The 24,125-nt window shown below is 45.9% G+C and overlaps 1 protein-coding gene across 2 annotated transcripts in view; it reads right to left on the reverse strand.

Annotated features, from left to right (window-relative positions):
* ZMYM2 (zinc finger MYM-type containing 2) overlaps positions 1 to 24,125 on the reverse strand; it is a 2,217,537-nt gene that overhangs the window by 1,556,830 nt on the left and 636,582 nt on the right. The window lies entirely within an intron of this gene.

A 24,125-nucleotide genomic window follows, 5' to 3' on the forward strand; every position in this document is an offset into this window, starting at 1 on the left:
TCAAATGAATTAGTTTCTCTGGCGTGAGGTAGGCCATCTGGGAAGTTGTATTCAGACTTGCTCCCAGGAATATAATTTGTGACAGGGTACCAGGTGTGATTTCTTTTCGTTTATGATGTACCCCAGCCAAGTTATTACCCTTTGTACAAAGGCCAGATGATTAAAAAGTATGTCCTGGCTTTCTGCCTGAATTAGACAATCATCCAGGTATGGGTATATTTGAATATTTTTTTGCCTGCAAAATGCAATAACTGGAGCTAGGCACTTTGTGAATAACCTGGGCGCAGTAGATAAGCCAAAGGGCAGTGCAGAGAACTGATAGTGAGTGTAGCCTGCTTTGAACCGTAGGTATCTTCTGCAGGATTCCCTGATTGGGATGTACAGGTATGCTTCTTTTAAATCTAGTGTTGCCAACCAGGCATCTTTGCCTAGCATAGGAAGTAATTGAAGAGTCAGCATCTTGAATTTTGGAATCTCCAAAAAAGGTGTTTAGAATAGACAGGTCCAGGATAGGACGCCATGAATTGTATTTTCTGGGTACCAGGAAATGTCTCGAGTAGAAACCTAGTCCCTTTTCCTCTTTTGGTACCAGTTGAATAGCCCCCATGCTTGAGAGACAGTACTTGTTTTTGGGCCTCTGCCCACTGATTTGGGGGTAGGTCCGGCCACCCGCTTGATGTTGGCAATGTGTGGAAGTGAAATCTGTATCCCTGGGACAATATATTTAAAACCCATTTGTCCTGGGTAATGAGTTCCCAGTTCTTTGCATGAAGAGCAATCTTTTTCCCCCAAAGGGGCAATCAATTGATCAGTGCTTGGAAATTTTAAAAGGAAATCATTGAGACAGTTTACCATGGGGGGGGGGGTCTATTACTCCCAGATTTGGAAGTGGAGGCCCCCCACTGCTTAGTCCTGTGTGTCCCATGGGACTGAAACCTGGGGTTTTTGTTGTGTCTGGGTTTGGCTTGAGAATACCTGGAAGGGGCTGGAAAGGACCAGTTCTTAGCGGGCTAGTGCCTACTAAATCTAGAAGGCTAAACTTGTACGAAATCTTTAACAGTTTGCATAGATTTAGCTTTATCTTCCATCTTTTTAAGAACTTCCTCAGCCTTGTTGCCAAACAGACGGTCCTGATTTAAGGGAGCATCCAACAATTTAGCTTTAACATGATCAGGCAAAGATTGTTCCTTAAGCCAAGCATGCCTTCTGAGCACAGACCCAGTAACAGCAGCCCTGCAAGAGGCCTCTAATGAATCAAAACCACATTGCAAAGTATGTTTTCCAACTTGTTCAGCAGAATGCATTAAATCCTGTAATTCTTTACTTTCCACACAGTCAGGAATCATTATCTTCTGTTTAAGCAATCCAATAACATGTTGCTGATACTTTAACATATGAAACTGGCAATTTAAAGCCCTAATGCCAAGGTTGCAGAAGTGTAGACTTTCTTACCCCATCTATTCAGCGCCCTGGAGTCTCTATCAGAAGGGGTAGGATTTTTAGCAGTAAAAGCCTTAATGCCCTTTGGCCCCTGTGAAAGAGTCTCTGGATCCGCAATAGGATTTTTGAAAAGGAACTTGTGTGACTCAGGGACCCTGTAGTATCTGTCTGGTTTTCTGGGAGCAGGAGGCAAGGAATCAGGGGCCGAACTAGATTCCGAAAAAGCATCAACAATGTCTAGTACAGGAGGAATAGGTGAAGGCCTATGCTGAGGTAGGCGTAAGAAATCCCTAAGCCTCTTTTTTGCATCAGAAAAAGCTTGGCTTTCCCAGTGGAAATGCTCCCTTAAAGTATGTAAGGTTTCCCCAAAAGAAAAATCTTCTGGAGGTGAAACAGAGGGAATGGGAGTCCTCTGCATCAAAATCCTCATAAGTAAATATGGGCAAATCCAGATCATCAGAAGAATCAGAAAAACAGAATCCTGGTCAGAAGATTCATAAATCACTTCAGTCCTAGGCCTCTTAGAAAGGGGGGGTTGGCTACCCCTGATAAGAGTTATTAGATCTTCAGCCATTCTTAACATTTGTTTTTTAGGCATGAAGGCCTGAGCATGTGGCCTGGACATCTTTTTTTTTTTTTTTTTTTAGGCATGGTTTGAGATTTAGGCCCAAGAGAAGAAGGAGGCGTCGATTTAATATGCAAGTCCGTAGGCCTGAATACACCCTCAGAAGCCAGTGCCTGCACAGCGACTCCGGACCCATCCAAGGTAGAGACATCCGTGGGTTCCACAGTTGAAGCCTCTCGCGGCATACCGGACTCCGAATGGGTCTCAGTAGAGGCCTGCGAATCAGAAGTAGTGGGAATCAGGGGCTGCAAAAGCACCTCACTGAGTACCAGCGAACTGGCGACTGGCTTAGGAAAAGCGCTGTCGGCAGTTTTGGAATTCGGCGGCCTGTCTCTGTCTTTATCTTTGCGTTTTTCGGATACCTGGTAGTCGGATGGCTAACCGACGACATTTCTGGACAATTAAACAGAGAACCAAAACATTTAGAGGCGAAAATGTACTGACGACGAATAGTGCGCTGATTAAATAGAGCACAAAACCGACAGCAAGGTATGTCATGGTCAGGGACTAGGCAAGGAATACAGTACGAATGAAAATCTTTATGAGGTATTAGCTTTCCACGAGTAATGTAATTATTAACTTTTACTGACATCGGTAAGGAGCAAGAAAAAAAGTTTTCCCAACGAGGTACTTAACTTTAGTTGAAGACTTCTGTTCTGAAATTCAGCAACGAAAATTTCAGGAGTCGGCCGACCGGCACTTGCGAACTGCTTCTGCTTCGGGCACCGCACTGCAAGAAAGAATGATGTAATGGCGTCAGATGCAATGTTTTATACCACTGATGTCATGGAAGAAGGAACAGCAACCGACGCAGGACCCAAGACTTTGTTAATCAGGCCGACTGAGGGCTACCTGCAAGCACATAACCCAAATGTAATGACTGCAGAAGTGAAACACGAAGAACATCCCCTTATCAGCTACTTTAAGGCCCTTCCCAAAGGGTGACCAATCTTACTGTGTAATGTTACTATTATCCAAATGCAGAGCTTGAATATCTCTAAACAAACCAGCCACAATTAAAAGGTTTAAATATATTTAAGCAATAACAGACGACATGGTGTGGTATATTGAAGATTTACCCATGGTTGGTGTGGTTTAATCATGAGGACGAAGCTCGAGTGATTAAATAAAGCCAACAGTGGGTAAATTTCAATATACGACAACCACGGAGTCCGTTATTGCTATTATACAATGACATTATTTTAGAAAAAAATACTTATTTTTCTTAAATAATGTCTTTCTATAATGGCGCATTACTTTTCTTCCACTGGCTGTGGTACACTGCTTCCTTGTTTTGAGTTACTGAGCATGCGTATGGGACTTGCGTCCCACGTATACCCAGTACATCAATGCTTTGAAACGGAAGAAAAGAAAGCCTCCATTGCTCCGTTTTCTTTTCATTTCTTTTTTTTTTTATTTGTAAAAAAAAAGTTTTGAGCACTTTATACCAATGGAAAAAAGTCCAGGCGACTGGACCTTTTTCCGTTGGTATATTGTGGGATTTACAATGGGCAAGTTGGCCAATCAGCATGTACGTTTTGGAATATTAATGGGGGGGGGGGGTCATTGTATAATTAATAATATATAAAAGAACAAAACAATAATCAATACAGTAACTACAGACTTCAGAATCACAGGAAATATTTTAAAACACTGCATGACAGTCTCAAATAAATACAGAAAACATCTACACTAATCTTTACTATATTCCTGTCTATAGCTAAGAGATACTATGCCCTGAATAACTTCCTTACAGAGCAAGGCAAATGCAAATGAGAAGTGCTGAATGGATGTTTCTAGATTCTAGACAAGAAACAAAATGCACAGTCTCAGAGAATTCTTAAATTAATAATGCACATTACTGCTGTGTTAGCTGGGATGACATCACTCTCCGTCACCTGCCTTCAGTTCCCAGGCTAACAGAAACTTCGAATTTCGCACCTCTGTGTCAGAGATACACATCTCTCAGATGTCTGCCTAGAACTGGAAGTCGTAAAGCAGTTAAAACACTTTTACATTTGAAACCTAGTAATTATTTGTTTCAAGACAATAGGAAAACCTCCAACTCTAGACAATATCTCTGCACCAAGCTGAAACAGAGATAACAGAATTGTAAAACAAATTCCACTTAATTTCAGGAGGTTTTGCAAGTTAGCTCTAAATGTTCCAGCTTTTACCATTAAAACACATCTGCACAGGTACATACTTTATATAAATTTCTGCTCTTTTCCAGCAGGGTACACAGTGGTTACATTCTTGAAACTCAGTACGTAACATACAGTCCAACACACACTTCTGCACCAGTCGTTTAATATACACATTTGTAAGACAAGCCTACGGATCACATTAATATTCACAAATGACAATTATTTACAAAATTCCAGCTAGCAAGGCTGGCAGCATTTTGGTTTATCACAGTATCTTTGGCAGTTTTATCTCCCTCTCTCTTTCCTCTATACAAGCCTGTGTCCATGCCTAATGAATATTCAGAACTCTATATACTTATGCAAGCTATGCACAAACTGTTTCTAAATGTTGTTTATGTACGCTATTATAAAGCTTTGTTTCTTTCTCATGGATGTACACATGAGAAAGAATAGAAAATACACGTGTGATACAAAAAAAAAGAGTTATGTACTTACCATAACTTGGAATCTGCGTTATCCAGTGTTATCTTGGATCCTAGCTGGTAAACGATGGACAGATCATGAGCTCAAGCTCCTCCCCTTTCCATAATCCCCCACTGACCTGTAACCCTCAGAAAGAGTTTGCTGGATAAAGAAAAAAGGAAGCATGGACTGCCCAGGAGACTATCTCCAAGAAGAAACATCCCTCCAGATTTACCAAGTCCTCAGAAGGAAGGGGGGAGGAGGGTAGTAATGTGATGAATACATGAATGAGTACATAACTCTATCTGATGATATCCGTGTCATTATTCATCATGGATGGGTTACAGTCCCCAGCTACTATGAACCCTGGATGGCCTCAGGGAAAGATATGCCAGAGCGCAGAGTAACCAAAGGCAGGCCTATTCCTAGACATTAAATCTAACTTGTAGTGTAAAACAAAAGTATGAAGATTAGACTAAGTAGCAGCAGCACAAAGCTCATCCAAAGAAAGCTTAGCCAAAAAGGTGAAAGACAGCCACTGACCCAGCAGAGTGAGCTTTAACTGGTCTGGATATCTCCGTGTGCCTGCTGTCATAAATATTGGAAATGCAGTTAGCATTCCATTTGGAAATAGTTACCCAAGTAACTGACATGGAAACTCTCTTGGCAGAAGTAATAGCCACCAAGAAGACAGTCTTCCAAGACAGGAACTTAAGATGACAAGATGCAGCCATTTCAAAGGGTTTTTGTGTCAAAGACTGCAACACCAGAGTTAAGTCTCATGGTGGGGAGGGATCCTTGCCAGGTCATCTAAGAAGAAAAACTCTTAAGAAAAGATTTGCATAGCTAAGAAGAAGAGGTAGGACCTTCATTCAAATGGAAATTAGAGACGGCCACCAACAGGAGTTTAATCGTGGAGAAACTAGCACCCTCTTAGAACAGAGAAGCCAACAACAAAATGTCAGGAATCGGAAAGTACACTGGACAGCGGACTACCCAATGGTTAGGACTGCAGCAATGTGGAATGAAGAACATCAGAAAAGGGATCTAAATTTCATTGTCTGGCCCAGACAGAAAATCTTTTCCATTTACTTGAGTACACATTCTTAGTAGCAAGCTTTTGAGAGGATAAGATGATATTTTTTACTGGAGAGGAGATCTTGGTCTGGGAAAGGATTACTGGAACTGAAGGAACCAAGCAGTTAGATGAAAAGTCTGTAGGTTGGGAAGAGGAGGCCTTCAGGGATGGGAAATGAGATAAGGGATGGGATCTAATATCCAGGGAGGATATTTCAGATGAGACTGAAAAAGGGAGAACCACACCCGATGAGGCCAAAGGTGGCAATGAGGATGAGGGGGGGTCTTCAGGCAGTAGACTTTATGAAAGACCTTGGGAATTAGGGGAGTAAACATAAAGGAGTCCTGACAGCCAATCATGAACCACAGCATCCCTGGGCGTTTCCCCCATTGGGGATCACGGAAAAGTAGTTGCTACATTTGTGGTTGACTGGGAAGGCAAAGAGATTGCAGCATGGCTGACCCCGACTGAATATCTGATGTGCCACTGATGGATTCAGGGACCACTCATGAGGGCTCAAGACAGATCTGCTGAGGTTTGTCAGCCAGCATGTTGGACATGACGGGAATGTGAGTTGCAAGAAACCATCTGGAAGACGCTGTCCATTCCCACAGTCTCATGGCCTCTCTGCACATGGGATAAGACAGTGCTCCTCCTTGCTTGTTGATATACCAAGACCACTATCACGTTGTCTGAATTGCTGTAGTCATGAGAGGGAGACACTCCTGAAAGGCTTGCAATGTTAGCAGGACTGCTCTCATCTCCAGGGCACTTATGTCCAATTTGGTTTCTGTTGGGGACAACGTGCCTTGAAAAGTTCTTCCCTAAGAACCCCCCACCCCAACAGGGAGGCGTCCTTGGTCACCATGGCCTTGGGTGAGGAAGACAAAATCATCTGCCACCAGTCAGGTCCTGAGACTGAAACCACCAAGCAAAGTGATTTCTGCACACAAGTCAGCCTGATGGGCATGAACATGGGATGAACCTGAGTGGACCACTGAACCGTCAAGATGCACTGCAGAACCCCCGCATGCCATACCTGACGAGTGGCACTAACTGGATGGAGCCGCCATGGAGTCTAATGCTTGTAGAATTAAGTAGGCTGCTGGATGCTCCAGAAGCAGCAAGCATTAGACCTGATCCCAAATAAGATGAACTCTGCGTAGGGGTAGTGCTGCAGTCTCCAACACCATGTCCAGTTGAACCCTGATAAACTCTAGGTTCTGGCAAGAGAAAGATTGGATTTGGGCAGACTGACCATGATGCCAAGACCCTGAAAGAGGTCGAGAGTATAATTTGTGGCCACTGACAGTTGATGCCCCCATGGGGGCCATAAGGAGCCAATTGCCCAGGTATGGGAAAACCTGGAAGCCTTGCAGCCTGAGATGAGCTGCCACCACTGCCATATATTTGGTAAACATTCAGGGGGCCTGTAGTGAGTCCAAAGGGCAGGGCTCTGAACTGGTAGTGACTGGCCACAAACCAAAAGCACAGGTGTCTCCTGGAATGTGTTGATCTTGATATGATAGTATTTATCCTTGAGATCCACTGAGTACATCCAATCGTCCTTGCGCAAGAGAGGCAGAATAGACTGAACAGTGACCATCTGGAACTCTGACTTCTGGTCTGATGGATTTAGTTCGCTGAGGTCTAAAATTAGACACAAGCCCCCAGTCTTTTTTGGTACCAAAAAGAAGCGAGACCAAGTTCCGGGACTCTCACTGTCCTGTTGTGACCTCTTGGACAGCTCTTTTTAAAAGAGGGTCTTGAACCTTGAGATGGGCCAACTCCCTTTGGTGGGGTGGAATGTTTGGGAGAGATTTTAATACCCGGGGGGTGGGGGGGCCTGAAAAAAGGAAATGACATAATCCCTGGAAATCTTCAAGACCCATTGATCTGAGGAGATATTTGTCCAGGCTAGTGGGTGCAAAGAGAATCAGCCCAGTCTGCCTCCACAACAGACAGTTGGCCAGCACTTCAGGAGCACTGAGACGGCTTCTTGGGGAGCCCTGATTTTGCGGTTCCCCTCTGCCTCTGGACTAGCTTCTACCACTGAATCCTCTGCCCCGACTTGCGGAAGAGGATTCTTGGGGAGCATCCTGGAAGGACGACTGGCTCTTGTGGAACCAAAGTTGCTTGGTCCCTCACTCAAAGTCTTAGAACAGGATTGCTGTGGAGAAGAAAACTTTATTCCCACCATGAACAGAGTCTTACCCTACTGCTTACCGTCACTCAATGTTTCCTTAATGAAAGTTCCGAACAAGGTTGAACTGTCAAAGTGGGCGTTGGTAAAAGATGCCTTGAAGGGTTCCACAAACCCGCAAAGGCGAAGCCAGGAGTGCAGTCTAATGGCAACTCCTGTGCCAGCCGCTCAAGCCGCATTGGAGATAAACCTCATCACAGCATTAGCCAGGGAAGTCAGAGTGGACAAAATAGGAGAGACCAGCTTAATACTCTCCAGAGGCAATAACACTGTGTGGGAAATGATGAGTTCCAATACTAAATCCCTCAAAAGCCTCGTGAAATGTGCCATGTAGTTAACTGCCCTCAGTCCGAATGTAGCCGAGGCAAACACGCTTTCCGAAATGTTAAATCGCACGAGACTCCCTATTTGGGGGATGGACCAAGAAGCTGTGCTTCACTAGATTCTCTTTAGTAGCAGTGGCCACCACGATGGCATCAACGGGGATGCGCTTACTCCAAAATGCCTTATATTTGGGAGGACTGAGGAATTTGTCCACCTTGTTGGGTACAGCTTCCACCATGTCTGGCTCCTTCCAAGCCCTGCTGGTGTAAGTTCTCCAAGCTCATCGGAAGGTGGGGACACCCAGGTAGAAGATGGGCCCATCCTGAAGGCCTTCAGGAACATGGATTCCTCCAAAAACAGGGTGGGGAAGACCAACCGCCTCTTTGTTTGACAATTTCTAGGATGTCTCCAAAGGACACCACCTCAGGCGGAAGCCTGGGGGACTTGTCTCCCTCCTAGAAATCTGTGTCCTCAGGTGAGGGACTCATTAGGGGAGTCCAAGTGCCTCCTCTTACATGTCCTATTCCGAGGGGGGGTTTCTCCACGGTAGGCTCTGGGGAGGACTCGGAGGAGAATAGGACCTCAAGCAGGGTACTACCCATATGAAGGCGCTCACGGGACGGCTGACCCTGGAAGGATAAGACCTCACCACCCAAGATCAAGAGGGGCTTGGGAGGACCTATAGACGAAAGAGAGGTGACTGGCAAGCTGGAGAAGGTCCTCTCTACCACTCAGAAGGCTGATGGACTGCCTTCTCCTCCTCCTGCAATCACCCAGGAAGGGAGAAGGGACCCTGATGCACCACCAGAGCCTCCAGACAATATTGGCACAGAGCAGTCCAGCCATAATGCCCCCAAAGAAAGGGAACAGTCCGAAAGCTCTGAACCTTACCCCACCCCAAGGGAACCAGCGCTGACCTCACGGGACCGACACACAGCATGTTCCAAGGGCAACAGAACAGACTCTGCCAGGGACCTTAACAGTCTTGGGAAGAAAGGGATACCGGACACCATAGGCCTCTCACAAGGAATACTCTTATCCTGGCGTTTCAAACCCCAATGGGTCGGAAGAAGACACTGAAGTCTTATGGATGGAGACGAGCACTAAGCAACTGAGCTGGGGATAATAAGCCCAGCTCGATTTGGCCTTGAGGAAGCATCATCCTGTCCATATCTGTGGGTAGAAAACTTCTGTACGACCTGGACGATATGGAGGAATGCCTCAATTTAGCTGGAGATCTACACAATGTCCTATGACTCATGGAGGAGGACCGACTCTGGCGCATCAGATCAGCCTTGAGAGGATCTGATGCTTTAGCTGGTGTGCTAGATGGATTCAACGAATGGGTAAGATCTGGGGAAGGCTTGCACCAAGTCAGAGCGGAAGAGTCTAAATCTGAAGCAGTAGACACTGGAATCTGATCCAGGGATCAGCGATCAGACAGCCTCAGCTTTTTAGAAGGAGATTCCTTGGGGGGGGCAAGGATTCTTCTTAGGATCCTGAGAAGCAGAGGAGGGACAGCCCGAGTTCGTGGGACAACCTTTAGCTAACCCCTTCAAAAGCAATTTGTTTCTGCATTCCATGAGAGCCCTGGGATTGAATTTGTCATAGATGTCGCATTCAATCTCGAGATGGGGCTCTCCTACACAATAAACACACTCCTCATGCAAGTCAAAATGAGGCATTTTCCAACTGCACAAGGAGCATCTTTGAAAGCCAGAGGGCTTATCAGACATACTGCTGAAGGAACACAAGCACCAACCAAGAGGCAGAGCACACACATGCACACAACCCCACTAAAAGGAAACAAAAAGCTTAAAACTAGACTGTAGAGTACTAAAGTGAGAAACCATTGTTAGTCTGCAGAGGGGATACGAGTGAGTGCCTCCTTGTTTGTTTATATAAAACATGACAGTGGTGTTGTCTGTCCTTATTAGCAGATGGCCTTGTTGAAGAGATTTTGAAAAAGGGTTTTAAGCTAGTAGGACTTCCCGATAAACAAAAATAAAGTACAGTTGTGTATACTTACCAAAAATGCAGATGTTCAAGTGTATTCACTGTTGCAGTCATCACCTGTGGGTTATCCCTGCTGCGGTAGCCTTCAGCCACCCCGAATACCAGAGTCACTGTTGATCTATGTTGGCTGCTGTCGCTTGCTAGCTGACATCAGGTCATCAGTGCTATAAAGGAAGGCAGCCGACGCCATTACATCAGTTTTTCTTGCCCTAACCAGTCAGAGGCCCAAGTAAATAAGGTCCAGGTGGCTAAAAGCTACCATTAGAAACTTATGTCTCCCAAGATATAAGGGGGAAGGAGGGTGGGAAAACAGGAATGCAACAGTGAATACACTCGACCATCTACATGTATGGCAAGTGCACACAACTGTACTATGTTCTTTGTGTTTCACTGTTGCAGTCATCACCTGTGGGAGGATTCCCAAAGCTGAAGAGAGGTGGTAGGATTAGTAAGAGACATAGGAATGGGTCAGCATGCCCTGCAGAACTGCAAAGGCAAACCCTGCCCTAACCTTGGAAAACAGAGGTAGGTGGTAATGCTTGGAAAAGGTATGGACAGGAGTCCAGGTGGCAGCTTCCAGGATGTCCCTGTTGGGAACTCCGAATGCTGTGGAAGTGGAGGTTGCCCTAGTGGAATGGGTTTGAATCGACTGGGTGGGGGGGGGGTTTGCATGCAAACTGTAGCAGAAACAGATACAGTGTCATATCCATTTGGAAATTTTTTTTTTTTTTTTTTTGGAAATGGGCTTCCCCTCTACCCCTGGGGGAAAAGCTGACAAGTAATTGGTCTGTTTTCCTGAAGGGTTTAATACGGTCCATATAGTATCTGACGTGTCTGTGCACGTCTAGTGAGTGCAGAATTCTTTCCCCCTTGTTTTGACAGTTAGGAAAGAAGGTGGATAGATGTATGGCCTGGTTGACAGTTTCATTAGATACCACCTTGGGCATAAAGGAGGCATCAGACCTCGGGGACACACTGTCTGCATGAAAGATGATAAAGGGCTTAATTGCCATAAGTGCCTAAAGTTCTGAAACCCTTCTGGCTGAGGTTACAGCTAAGAGAAAAGCAGTCTTCCAGGAGAGGTATCTTAGTTCTGCTGAAGCAGAGGTTCAAAGGGCGGTAAGGTTAGTTTTTCCAAAACATAATTCAGGTCCCGGGCTGGAGTGGGTGGCCTTCTGGGAGGTCCGATATTAGAAGCTCCTCTGAGGAATTGTTTAATCAAAGGATGGGAAAACAGGGGCTGTTCTGTATCAAAATAAGCTGAAATGGCTGACGTGTGGATTTTAAGAGAGAAGGAGAGGCCACTGTTAAGTAGCTCCGCTAAGTAGTCCAGGATAAGAGGGATGGAAAGTTGTGAATGCCCCCTCTAGACTGGCTCCAGGAGCAGAATGTTTTCCATTTTCCCACATAAGATTTTCTGGTGCTGGGCCTTCTGGCCTCTGTGATAATGTCTAGGACCTGTTTGCTTGACAGGGCACCTTGTTTGCCTTTAGAGTATTAGCCATGCTGACAGTTTGAGAGTCTGCAAGTCTGGGTGCAGCACCCCCCACCCCCGAGTTAAAAGGTCTGAGATCAGGGGAAGCTGCAGGGTCAAGCTGCGCAGTAAGGGGTACCAATGTCATCTTGGCCAATCTGGAGCAATGAGGATGGCCTTTGGTCTCTCCTCCCATATTTGATCAGTACCTTGGGGATAAGAGGCAGAAGAAGGAATGCATACACAAAGTGGGTGTTCCAGGGGAAGGTCAAGACATCCGCCTTCCAGGCTAGGTGGTGATACTCTCTGGTACAGAATTTTTTTAGCTGATGGTTGGGATGCGAAGCAAAGAGATACATCTGGAGTCCCCCACGCCAGAGTGACTTGCAAAAAGATTTATCTGTAGAGCTGCCATTCGTGGGAGTCCAGTAAGTTTCTGCTTAAGTGGTCTGCCAGGGTGATGTTGATCCCTGATAGGTATTGTACTATCAGGTGTAGTCCCATGAACAGGCTGCCAGCCAGAGGTTCATGGCTAGCCTGCACAGAGGTAAGATTGGTCCCACCCTGTTTGTTGATTCACCACATTACTGTCAGGTTATCTGGTTCGATAAAGAACCCCTGGCTTGAGATGGGATTTGAAGGATGCCAGACCCTTTTGTACTGTCATCATTTCCATCTGCTTGATGTGCAAGGGAAGGTGCTGAGCATCCCAAAGACCTTGGGTGCACCTGCCTTCTAGGTGAGTCCCCCAAGTTATGTCCGAGGCATTGGTGGTAATGGTCTACCCGGTTGGGAGGAGGGTGAAGGAAAGACCCTTGTTCTGGGCACATGCCCCTGCCCACCAGAGAAACTCAGCCGTTACAGAGGGGATCAGCAGTAGAGAGGTCTCTAGAGGTTGAGAGTGCTGACACTAAAGGTTCTTTAGGTACCACTGAAGTTTTCTCATGTGAAGCCTGGCCAGAGAAATTATAAAGATGCAAGAAGCCATGTACCCCAAGGCTTGCAGGAACTTCCCCTCAGTGAGGTAACTTCTAGAAGCCAGCTAGGTAAAATAGAGAGGCAGGAAGCTCTGTTTTTCTGGGGATAGGAAAGCCATTTGGGATGCTGTGTCCAGCACTGTCCCCATGAAAATGATCTTACTGGAGGGTGTTTGCCTTAATTTCTTTTTGTTGACGGAGTACCCTATGGAGGTTAGGAGAGTTTTAACTAAGAGGAGGTCCGTGAAGAGCTTTTCTTTGCAATCTGCCTGAATGTGGCAGTCGTCCAGATAAGGGTAAATTTGTATATTTTTCTGTCTGCAGAAGACTATGGCCGGGGCTAAGCATTTGGTGGAAACCCTGGTAGCAGTAGATAAGCCAAAGGGTAACGCAGAGAACTGAAAGTGTTGTGAGCCTGCTCTGAAGCGAAGGAATTTCCTGCAAGTTTCCCTTATGAGGATGTGGCGGTAGGCATCTTTAAGATCTAGGTTAACTAACCAGGCATTTTTTTGTCAGCATAGACAACAGCTGCTGCAAAATTAACATTCTGAATTTGGGGACCACCAGGAAGGTGTTCAGAATGGATAGATCCAGGACGGGGTGCCAACTGCCCTCTTTTCTGGGAACAAGGAATAGTCTGGAATAAAAATGTTTGCCTGTTTGAGCTAAGGGGACAGTTTCCACTGCCCCTTGGGATATGAAAGTTTGGACTTGTTTCAATGCCTCTGTCCACTGATTTGGAGGCAAGTCTGGGTACCCACTTGGAAATGGGAGTTTGTTGAAGGAGAATTTGTATCCCTGAGAAATGACCTTTAAGACCCACTGGCCCTTTGTTACAGAAAGCCAATTCTCTTTGAAGAGGGAGAGCCTTTCCCCTAGCTTTTGGTGAGTGAAAAGAGGGCAGGGGAGAGAGGGAGTCACTGAGAGTTTTTGTCATAGAGGGATGGCTTAGTATAGTTAAGTACACTTACCATAAATGTAGATGTTAGAGTGTATTCATTGTTGCAGTCATCATATTTGGGTTATCCCTGCCAGGGTAGCCCTCAGCTGGCCCGAATACCAGAGAATTACTATTTCTGTGTCGGTTGCTGTCGCTTCAGGACTGATGTCAGTTCGTCAGTAGTATAAAGTAAGGCAGCCGAATGCCATTACATCAGTTTTGCTTGCCCTAACCTGTCAGGAGTCCCCAAGTAGGAGCCAGGTTCTGGTGGAAGAACCCCACCAGTATAAAGTAAATACCACTATCAGTATAAAGTAAATACCACTATGTCCCTTGTAAGGGAAGAGAAGAAAGGGGGATGGAGAGAGGTAAACCAGGACTGCAACAGTGAATACACAAACATCTACATTTATGGTAGGTGTACACGAAGTACAGTTTTGTACCTACCATAAATGTAGATGTCAGAGTGTATTCACTGCTGCAGTCACTACACTTGGGTTATCCTGCCGTCAGGCGGTCACGCAGTCAGCCAGAGTTCCAAAGTCTTGGTCCGACATCGGTTGCTGTCGCTTCTTCCCTGACGTCAGTGCGCCAGGGGTATACAAGATGCAGCCGATGCCATTTTCTTCAGTTTTTCTTGCCCCAGATGTCAGGTGCCCCCAAATAGGTAGGCAATACATATTGATAATAAAACATACATAAAAAACAAAACTAAAAACTTCATTTACCAGCAAATACTCCACATAGGTAGTATAGGGTAGAAAGGTATGGATAAGTCCCAGCTAAGAAAGAGGGGGTGGAGGGAGGGTAACCTGGACTGCAGCAGTGAATACACTAACATCTACATTTATGGTAGATACAAAACTGTACTATGTTCATCGTGTTTCACTGCACTTGGGTTGAATCCCAAAGCGGAGGTAGGGTGGCTGGTTCTATAGAGGATTTGGGGAGGCTATGAGGCCCTGCAGCACTGCAGTGGCAAAGCCAGCTCTGGATTTAGAATAAAGAGGCAGGTGATGATGTTTGGTAAAGGTGTGCACGGAACTCCAAGTTGCAGCTTCCAAGATATTTTTGGTAGGTACTCCTCTAAGGTAGGCAGTTGAAGTGGCTGTTGCCCTGGTGGAATGTGGCCTAATGTTGCTAGGTACAGATTTGCCATGCTGTGTGTAGCAGAACCGGATACAGTGTCCTGTCCACTTTGAAATGGTCTGCTTTGAAATTGCTTTTCCCTGTGATCCTGCAGCATACGCTACAAACAATTGCTCAGTTTTCCTGAAAGCTTTTTTTTGTCCAAATAGAAACGTAACTGTCTGTGTATGTCCAATGAATGCAGGAGTCTCTCCCCTTTATTCTGGGGATTTGGATAAAAAGTTGGCAAGTGAATAGTTTGGTTAAGAGCCACACTGGATACCACCTTTGGCATAAATGAAGGGTTTGTTCTTAGAGAAACCCTGTCTTGGTGAAAAATGATAAAAGGCTCCACTGCCATTAGTGCCTGTAACTCAGACTCTTCGTGCTGAGGTTATTGCCAGAAGCAGAGCAGTTTTCCATGACACATACTTTAATTCTGCTGCATTTGCTGACTCAAAAGGAGGTAAAGTTAGTTTTTCCAAGACGAAATTGAGGTCCCAAGTTGGTGCTGGTGCTCTCTGGGGCGGTCTTATGTTTTTAGCCCCAATGAGGTACTGCTTTAGCAATGGATGAGAGAAAATAGGAGGATATGTGTTGTAATGAGCCGAGATGGCAGAGGCGTGTATCTTGATGGATGAAAAGGATAGGCCTTTGTCCAGCATCTCAGTTAAATACTGTAATATCTGAGGAATATTTGGGACAAGAGGGTCAAAGCTTTGAGCCTGGTTCCAGGCACAGAATCTCTTCCACTTTTCTGAATAGGATTTCCTGGTGCTAGGCCTCCTGGCTTCCAAAATGACATCCATAACAGCTTTAGAGAGAGGTGTTGTCTGCTTGACTAAGGAATCTGCCATGCAGCCAGGTTTAAGGTTTTGAGCTGGCTGTGCAGGATCCGATTGTTCTGTTGAGTCAGAAGATGCAGAATTTGAGATAAAATACATGGTGGACCTTGAGCCAAGTTCTTCAAGATTGGGTACTCGTGCTGGCGTGGCCAGTCTGGGGCAATCAGGATCATTTTTGGCATTTCTTGTCTGGCTTTTAGGAGTACCTTTGAAAGAAGAGGCAGTGGTGGGAAGGCATGCACTTGTAGGTTTTTCCAGATGAACGTGAGGGCATCCACTTTCCATGCTTGTGTGTGTTAAGTCCTTGTGCAGAATTTCTGTAGTTGGCAATTCATTGGGGAGGCAAAAAGATCTATGTCTGGGCTCCCCCATTTTTGTGTTATGCTGAATACTTGTGGATTTAATTTCCACTCGTGAGGATCCATGATGTTTCTGCTTAAGTCGTCTGCCACAGTATTTTTCTTTCCTGGCAGGAATTGTGCTTGCAGATGAACTTGATAGGTTATAGCTGTGTTCCACAAGGTCATGGCTTGTCTGCAGAGGGGATAAGAATGAGTGCCCCCTTGCTTGTTTATGTACCACATCACTGTGGTGTTGTCTGTCTTTAGTAATAGTCGTCCCGGATGCAGAAGGTCCTTGAAAGCTATTAGGGCATTTTGACCAGCTAGCATCTCTTTTTGATTGATATGAAGATGTATTTGGTCTGCGGCCCACTTGCCCTGAATACATTTTCCTGCCATGTGTGCTCCCCGGGCGTAATCCAAGGCATCTGTTAGTGTCTGCCTGGCTGTGGGTAGAGTGAAAGGCTGACCCTTGTTGAGGTGACATGCCTGTGCCCACCATCGAAACTCCTGTTGTAGGCAGTGATAAGTGGTATTACTGCTTCCAAACTGTGACAGTGTTGAGTCCAAACACTTTTTAGGTACCATTGTAATTTCCACATATGCAATCTGGCATATGGTATTAGTAGTACGCAGCATGCCATAAACCCAAAGGCCTGCAGAATTTTTCTTGCAGGGAGTTGGGTTTTTGTTGCCATCAATTGAAAATACTGAGTCAGTTGTCCTTGCTTGTCTGGCGTGAGAAAAGCTATCTGGGCAGTTGTATTTAAACTGGCAACCAGGAATATTATCTCTTGTGGGAGTACTAGTTTTGACTTCTTTTTGTTTACTGTGTACCCTAGGCAAATTAGCAATCTTTTTACAAACGCCAGATGCTTTAGAAGAATGTCCTTGCTCTCCGCTTGAATAAGGCAGTCGTCCAAGTATGGATATATCTGAATTCCTTTTTGTCTGCAAAATGCAATTACTGGTGCCAGGCATTTTGTAAAGACCCTGGGAGCAGTAGATAAGCCAAAGGGCAGCGCAGAGAATTGGTAATGCATTGAACCAGCTAAGAATCGGAGGTATCTTCTGCAATTTTGTCTGATAGGGACATGCAGGTATGCCTCTTTGAGGTCCAAAGTAACAAGCCAAGCCTTCTTGCCCAACATGGGAAGAAGCTGCTGAAGTGTCAAAATTTTGAATTTCGGAACATCCAGGTAAGTATTTAGAGTAGAAAGGTCCAGTATGGGTCTCCCGGCGTTGTCCTTTCTGGGGACCAGGAAAAGTCTCGAGTAAAATCCTTGTCCTTGTTCCTGTTGTGGTACTTTTTGAATAGCTCTCATGTCCATGAGGGTTCCAATTTGTTTTTGTGCCGCTGCCCATTGATTTTGTGGCAGGTCTGGCATTCCTTTTAGCCTTGGTAAAGTGTGAAAGTTGAAACTGTAACCTTGAGACACAATATTCAGAATCCATTTGTCTTGGCTGATTATATGCCAATTTTGTGAAAAAAGTGTTAGTTTTCCCCCTAAGGGAGCTGCCAAAAGGTAAGTGTTTGGCATTTGAAGGGGGAAGTCATTGGGACTGTTTCCTAAAAGGTTGTGACTTGTTTTCCCCTCCTTTTGGGGTTGAAGCACCCCACTGTCGTGGTCTGCAAGAGCCCTGGGGCTGAGATCTGCCTCTTGGGCGTCTGTATCTGCCTCTTTGTGGTCTATCTGACACTGGAAAAGACCAATTTTTTGAAGGCCAATTTCTGCTAAATCGAGGTGGCTGTACCTGTAAGAAATCCTTGACTGTTTGCATAGATTTTGCCTTATCCTTCATTTTCTTTAACACCTCTTCTGCATTAACACCAAATAAAATATCCTGCTGTAAAGGTGCATCCAATAATTTTGCCTTAACATGACCAAGTAAACCTTGTTCTTTTAACAAAGCATGCCTTCGAATCACAGATCCTGTAACTGCTGCTCTACAGGAAGCCTCTAATGAATCAAAACCACATTGCAGAGTATGTTTTCCAACTTGTTCAGCTGCATGCAATAAATCCTGCATTTCCTTATAGTCAGGATGTTCTGAACTTGTAAGCATTTTCTGTTTTAACAGAGACATTACATATTGTTGGTATTTAAGCATGTGAAACTGGAAATTTAAAGCTCTGACTGCTAAAGTTGCAGAGGTGTAAACTTTCTTCCCCCATCTGTCTAATGCTCTAGAATCCCTGTCAGAGGGAACTGGATTTTTAGCCGTGGAAGTCTTTACCCCTTTGGGCCCCTGGGAAATAGTTTCTGGGTCAGAAACAGGGTTTTTATAAAGAAATTTGTGAGAGTCAGGGACTCTGTAGTACCTGTCGGGCTTGACTGGAGCAGGGGGCAAAGAATCAGGATTTAAACTGGATTCAGAGAACACATCATCCACAATATCTAACACTGGCGGAATAGCAAGGGGCCTGTGCTGAGGCAACAGAAGGAAGTCTCTGAGCCTTTTCTTGGATTCTGAGTAATCCTGGCCCTCCCAGTGGAAATGCTCCCGCATGGTATGTAAAGCTTCCCCAAGAGTAATACTCAGGAGGAGAGGCTGAAGGAATTGATTCTTCAGCATCAGAGTCCTCATAGGGGGGTAAGGAGTATCCCTGGTCATAAGAGGAATCAAAAGAAATGGAAACCTGGTCAGAGGAATTAGTCTGTATCCTGCCTAGGCCTTTTATCAGGAGGGGGATGGGAACCCCTGATCAGAGTAATTAAGTCTTCGGCCATTTTGAGCATCTGTTTTTTTAGGCATGGAGGCCTGTCCAGGTGAATGCTGTACTTGCTTCTTTGTCTTTAATGGAGTTTTAGACTTTGCTGTAGTTTTGATGGTAAGCTGTGAAGGTCTGAAAACACCCTCAGAAGCCGATGCCTGCTCAGTGGCTCTGGACCTATCTGAGGGGTTAGTTTCCGTAAGACTAATACCTTGAGTATCCAGAGGCATAGACATCTCCACGTGGGAGTCGAAGGCGGCCTGTGGCTCTGAGGTAGTGGGTGTCAGGGGCTGCGAAAGCACCTCACTGAGAACCGGCGACTGGCCTAGAAGAGGCTTCATCATCAGTTTTGGGCCTCGGATGCCTGTCCTTATCCTTGTCTTTGCGTTTTTTTTTTTTGTGTATTCCGGTCGTCGGTTGTTCCGACGGCATGGTATAATTGAACCTTCGGCCAAAGTAATGGCGAGCAAAGTCAAACCGACGTTTAATAGTGTGCTTGTTAAATCTAGCACAAAACCGACTAGTGACATCGTGGTCTGGGCCTAGGCATGGGATACAGTAAGAATGAAAATCCTTATGAGGTATTTACTTCCCACAACAAATACAATTATTAACTTTTTCTGACATCGGTCTGAGGCAAGAAAATGTTTCCCCAAAGGAGTACTTAGTTTTATTGAAGACTTCAGTTCTGAAATTCGAATTGAAAATCTCAGGAGTCGGCCGACCGGCACTTGCGAACTGCTTTTGCTTTGGGCCCTGCGTGGCAAGAAAGACTGAAGAAAATGGCGTTGGCTGCATCTTATATACCCCTGGCGCACTGACGTCAGGGAAGAAGCGACAGCAACAGACGCCGCACCAAGACTTTGGAACTTTGGCCGACTGCAGGACTGCCTGACGGCAGGATAACCCCAAGTGTAATGGCTGCAGCAGTGAAACACGATGAACATCTGTACTACGTTCTTCGTGTTTCACTGTTGCAGTCATTACATTTGGGTCAATTCCCAAAGCTGAGGAAAAGGGTGGAGGCAGTCAAGGAACTAGGGGCAGACTAGGATGTCCTGCAAGACTGCAGAGGCAAACACTACCCTGGATTTGGAAAAGAGAGGTAGGTGGTAATGTTTTAGGGTGAACAGATGTACAGCTGGCAGCCTCCAGGATGTCCCTGGTGGGGACTGCTCTGAAGAAAGCTGCAGAGGTGGAGGCTGCTCTGGTGAAGTGAGTCCTGACCCCCTTGGGTGGAGGTTTTCCATGCTGTTTGTAGCAAAAAAGGATGCATTGTTCTATCCATTTGGAAATGGTTGTTTGGAGATGGCTTTGCCTTCTGCCCCTGTAGCAAAGCTAACCAGCAATTGATCAGACTTTCTGAAGGATTTAGTCCTGTCTTGATAGAATCTGAGTTGTCTGTGCACATCTAGAGATCGCAGGATCCTTTCCCCTTTGTTCTGGGGATTAGGAAAAAAGGAGGGGAAATAAATGGATTTACTGACAGCTACACTGGACACTACCTTTGGCATGAAGGATGGGTTAGTTCTGAGAGATACCCTGTCAGCAAGGAAGATGATGAAGGGTTCCATAGGCATTAACGCTTGCAGCTCGGAGACTCTTCTGGCTGAAGTGATAGCCAGAAGGAAAGCTGTCTTCCAGGAGAGAAATTTTACCTCTGCAGAAGAAGCTGGTTCGAAAGGGGGCAGAGTGAGCTTGTCCAACACATTAAGATCTCAAGCTGGGATTGGTCCTCTTTTGGGTGGCTTCAAGTTGCTAGCCCCCTTAGGAATTGCTTGATCAAAGGGTGTGAAAAAAGGGGCTGCTCAGTAGGGAAATGCGCAGATATAGCAGAAGCATGACTTTTTATAGAGGAGAGCGAGGCCACTGTGTTGTAGGTAAGCTATGTAATCCAAGATGAGAGGGAGGGAGGGCTGTGCCGTATTGGCTCCCTTAGCTTGGATCCAGGTGCAGAACCTTTTCCATTTGTCAGCATAAGACTTTCTAATGCTAGGGTGTCTGGCCTCACGTACTACACCTAGAACCTGTTTACTGAGGTTGGCAGATTGATCCAGGACTAGGGAATAAGCCAAGCTGCCAAACTGAGTGCCTGCAATTGGGGATGCAAGAATTCCCCTTCCATCTGGGTCAGAAGGTTTGGAATCGGACGAAGATGCCATGGGGGCAGTGGGGACAGACTGCACAGCAAGGGGCACCAGAGCTGGTGCAGCCAGTCTGGAGCTGTAAGAATTGTACTTGGTCTTTCCTCCTTTAGTTTGAGCAGTACCCTGGGGATGAGAGACAGTAGAGGAAAGGCATACACCGACAGACTGACCCACGGAAGGACAGGTCATCCACTTTCCATGCCATACAGTGATGCTCCCTGGTGCAGAATTTGCTGAGCTGATGGTTGGTGTAGGAAGAAAAGAGGTCGACCTTCGGGGTGCCCCATTTCTGAGTTATTAGGGTGAAGGTTCTTCTGTTGAGCTACCACTCATGTGGGTCCAGAAGATTTCTGCTTAGTCTGCCAGAGAGTTGAGAGAACCTGGTAGGGATTGTACTAACAGGTGCAGTTGCATGGCAGAGGCTGTGTGCCAAAGGGTCATGACCAGCCTGCAGAGAGGGTAGGAGCGAGTCCCTCTCGGACTGTTGATATACCACATCACAGTGGTGTTGTCTGTTTTGATCAGGAGAGCCCCTGGGGAGAGAAGGGGCTTGAAAGCTGTTAAGGCATGCTGGACAGCCATCACCTCTTTTTGGTGTGCAGAGGGATTTGCTGCGAGCTCCAATGGCCCTGTATGCATCTGCTGTCCAGGTGTGTACCCCAAGCATAGTCTGATCAGTCTGTGGTGAGGGTTTGGGCGGCTGGGGGTGGTGAGAAAGGTAGTCCCTTGTTGTGGGAGCATGCTGTTGCCCACCAAAGAAAATCTTTTCTGAGGCAAGGAATCAAAGGGTATAAGAGTTTCCAGGTCTTGAGAGTGTTGATACCAAAGGCTTTTTAGGTACCACTGAAATTTCCTCATATGCAGTCTGGCATAAGGAATGAGTAGTGTGCAATATGCCATGAACCCTAGAGCTTGCAGGATCTTCCTTGCAGATAACAGGGATCTGGGCCTCTTTTAGATCGAAGGTGGCTAGCCAAGCGTCCTTGGAGAGTATGGGTAGCAGCTGCTGGAGGGTCAGCATTTTGAATTTTGGGATCACCGGGAAGGTGTTTAGAATGGATAGATAGAGGATGGGGTGCCAGGGGCCCTCTTTTCTGGGCACCAGAAAAAGTCTGGAGTAGAAACCTTGGCCTATCTGTTCTGCAGGAATGTGCTCTACTGCCCTCATAGACAGCAGGGAAAGGATTTACCTTTGAGCCTCTGCCTACTGGTTTGGAGGTAGATCTGGGAACCCTTTTGGGGTTGGAAGGATGTGGGAAGAAAATTTGTATCCTTGAGACACTATGTTGAGAACCCAGTGGTCGTTGGTAATGGTGGCTCAGGTGCTTGCGTGAAAGGAGAGTTTTCCTCCTAGGGTTAAGTGAAGGTGGGCAGAGGGAGGGGGAGGTGAGTCATTCTGAGTTCTTACAATAAGGGGGTGGGGGGCTTAGAACTCCCTGGTTTTGAAGTGGAGTTAACCCACTGCTTAGATCTCTGCATTCCCTGTGGCTGCTGTCTGGGGAGTCTGGTTCCCTGGGGCCTGGGCTGGAGTAGCTTAGTGAGAGCAGGAAAGGACCAGTACTTGGTGGGACAATGCCTGCTGAACCTGGGTGGTGGGACCTGTAACTGTCTACATAAATTTTGCTTTTTTCCCCATCTTTTTTAAGACCTCTTCTGCCTTCGTGCCAAATAAGTTGACTTTGTGTAAGGGGGCATCCAACAATTTAGATATGACATGGTCTAGCAGGGGCTGTTCTTTAAGCCACGCATTCCTTCTAATGACAGATCCAGTGACTGCTGCCCTGCAACAAGCTTCTAGGGCATCAAAACCATAGTGCAATGTGTGTTTAGTTACTTGACTTGCAGAATCCATTAACCCTTGTAACTCTTTAGATTCTGCACAAGCAGGAAGACGTTTTTACTTGAGGAGCTCCAGGATATGTTGCTGAGATTTTAGCATATGGAACTGAGAATTTAGTGCTCTGGTAGCAGGACTAGCTGGTGTGTACACTTTTTTTACTCCATCTGTCTAGTGTTCGGGAATACCTATATGAGGGGGTGGGATTCTTGGCAGAGGTTGCTTTAACCCCTTTAGGCCCTTGAGAAATTACCTGAGGGTCAGCAGCAAGATTTTTAAAAAAAAATTTGCGCAAGTCAGGGACTCTATAGTATCTGTCTGGTTTTCTGGGTGCAGGAGGGAGGGTGTCAGGAGTCGAGCTGGATTCCAGGAGAACATCCAGGACTGGGGGATTGGCCAAGGGTCTGTGCTGTGGAAGATCTAAGAATTCCCTTGAGTCTCTTTTTAGACTGAAGGTAGTCTTGACTCTCCCACTGGAAATGCTCCCTTAAGGTATGAAGGGTTTCACCAAATGAAAACTCCTCTGGGGGAGAGGATGAGGGGATGGAGTCCTCTACATCAGAATCCTCATAAGTAGAAAGGGGTTGCATGTCTTCATATTCAGATGCATCAAAGTAATCTGACTCTTGTACAGACAAAACTATAGGAGATAGATCTCTTTTCCTTTCGGAGGGGGTAGCTTGGCTCCCCCTGATCAGCATAAGGTCTTCCGCCATTTTAAGCACTCGAGACTGAGGCAAGGAAGCAGGTGCCTGAGATTGGATCGTCAGTTTCTTGGGTGTGGTTCGCACCCTTGGCCTAAGAAACTCTGTCGTTTTCGAATGAACAGTAGTCGCAAAAGAAAACAGTTTGTGTTAAGAATCGGTAGTGCAAAAGACTTCCACAGAAGCCGGTGCCTGCTCTGCAGTTCTGGACTCATCCAAGATAGAGATGACAGCAGGACTCTTAGTCGAAGAAGAGTTTTGTGGCATACCTGACTCCGAAAGGGTCTCTATAGCGGCCTGCGAATCCACAGAAGCTGGCATCAGGGTCTGCGAAAGCACCTCACTGAGACCCGGAAAACTGACGACTAGCTTAACGAAAGCATCATTGGTAGGTTTGGACCTGTGTGGTCTGTCTCTGTCTTTACCTTTACGTGTTTTCAGAAGATCTGCTGCCGGATGGTTTACCAAAACCATATCAGAATTAGAGGACTGCAAGGGAAAATATCCAGCTACAATAATAGCCCGACGATGGATAGTTCTGGTGTTGAACAAAGCACAGAAGCTACAACAGGGGACGGTGTGGTCTGGGCCTAAACAAGTGTTGAAGTAAGAATGAAAGTCTAGGTGTGATATTTGCTTTCCAAAGGTTGAGACACTTATTAACTTTTCCTGACATCAGCTAGTGCAAAGAAAAGAAGGATCCCCAATGGGGTACTTATCT

This window comes from Protopterus annectens, chromosome 5.part1 (genome assembly GCF_019279795.1).
Source record: "Protopterus annectens isolate FY-2018-M chromosome 5.part1, PAN1.0, whole genome shotgun sequence".
NCBI classification, from domain to species: Eukaryota; Metazoa; Chordata; order Ceratodontiformes; family Protopteridae; genus Protopterus; species Protopterus annectens.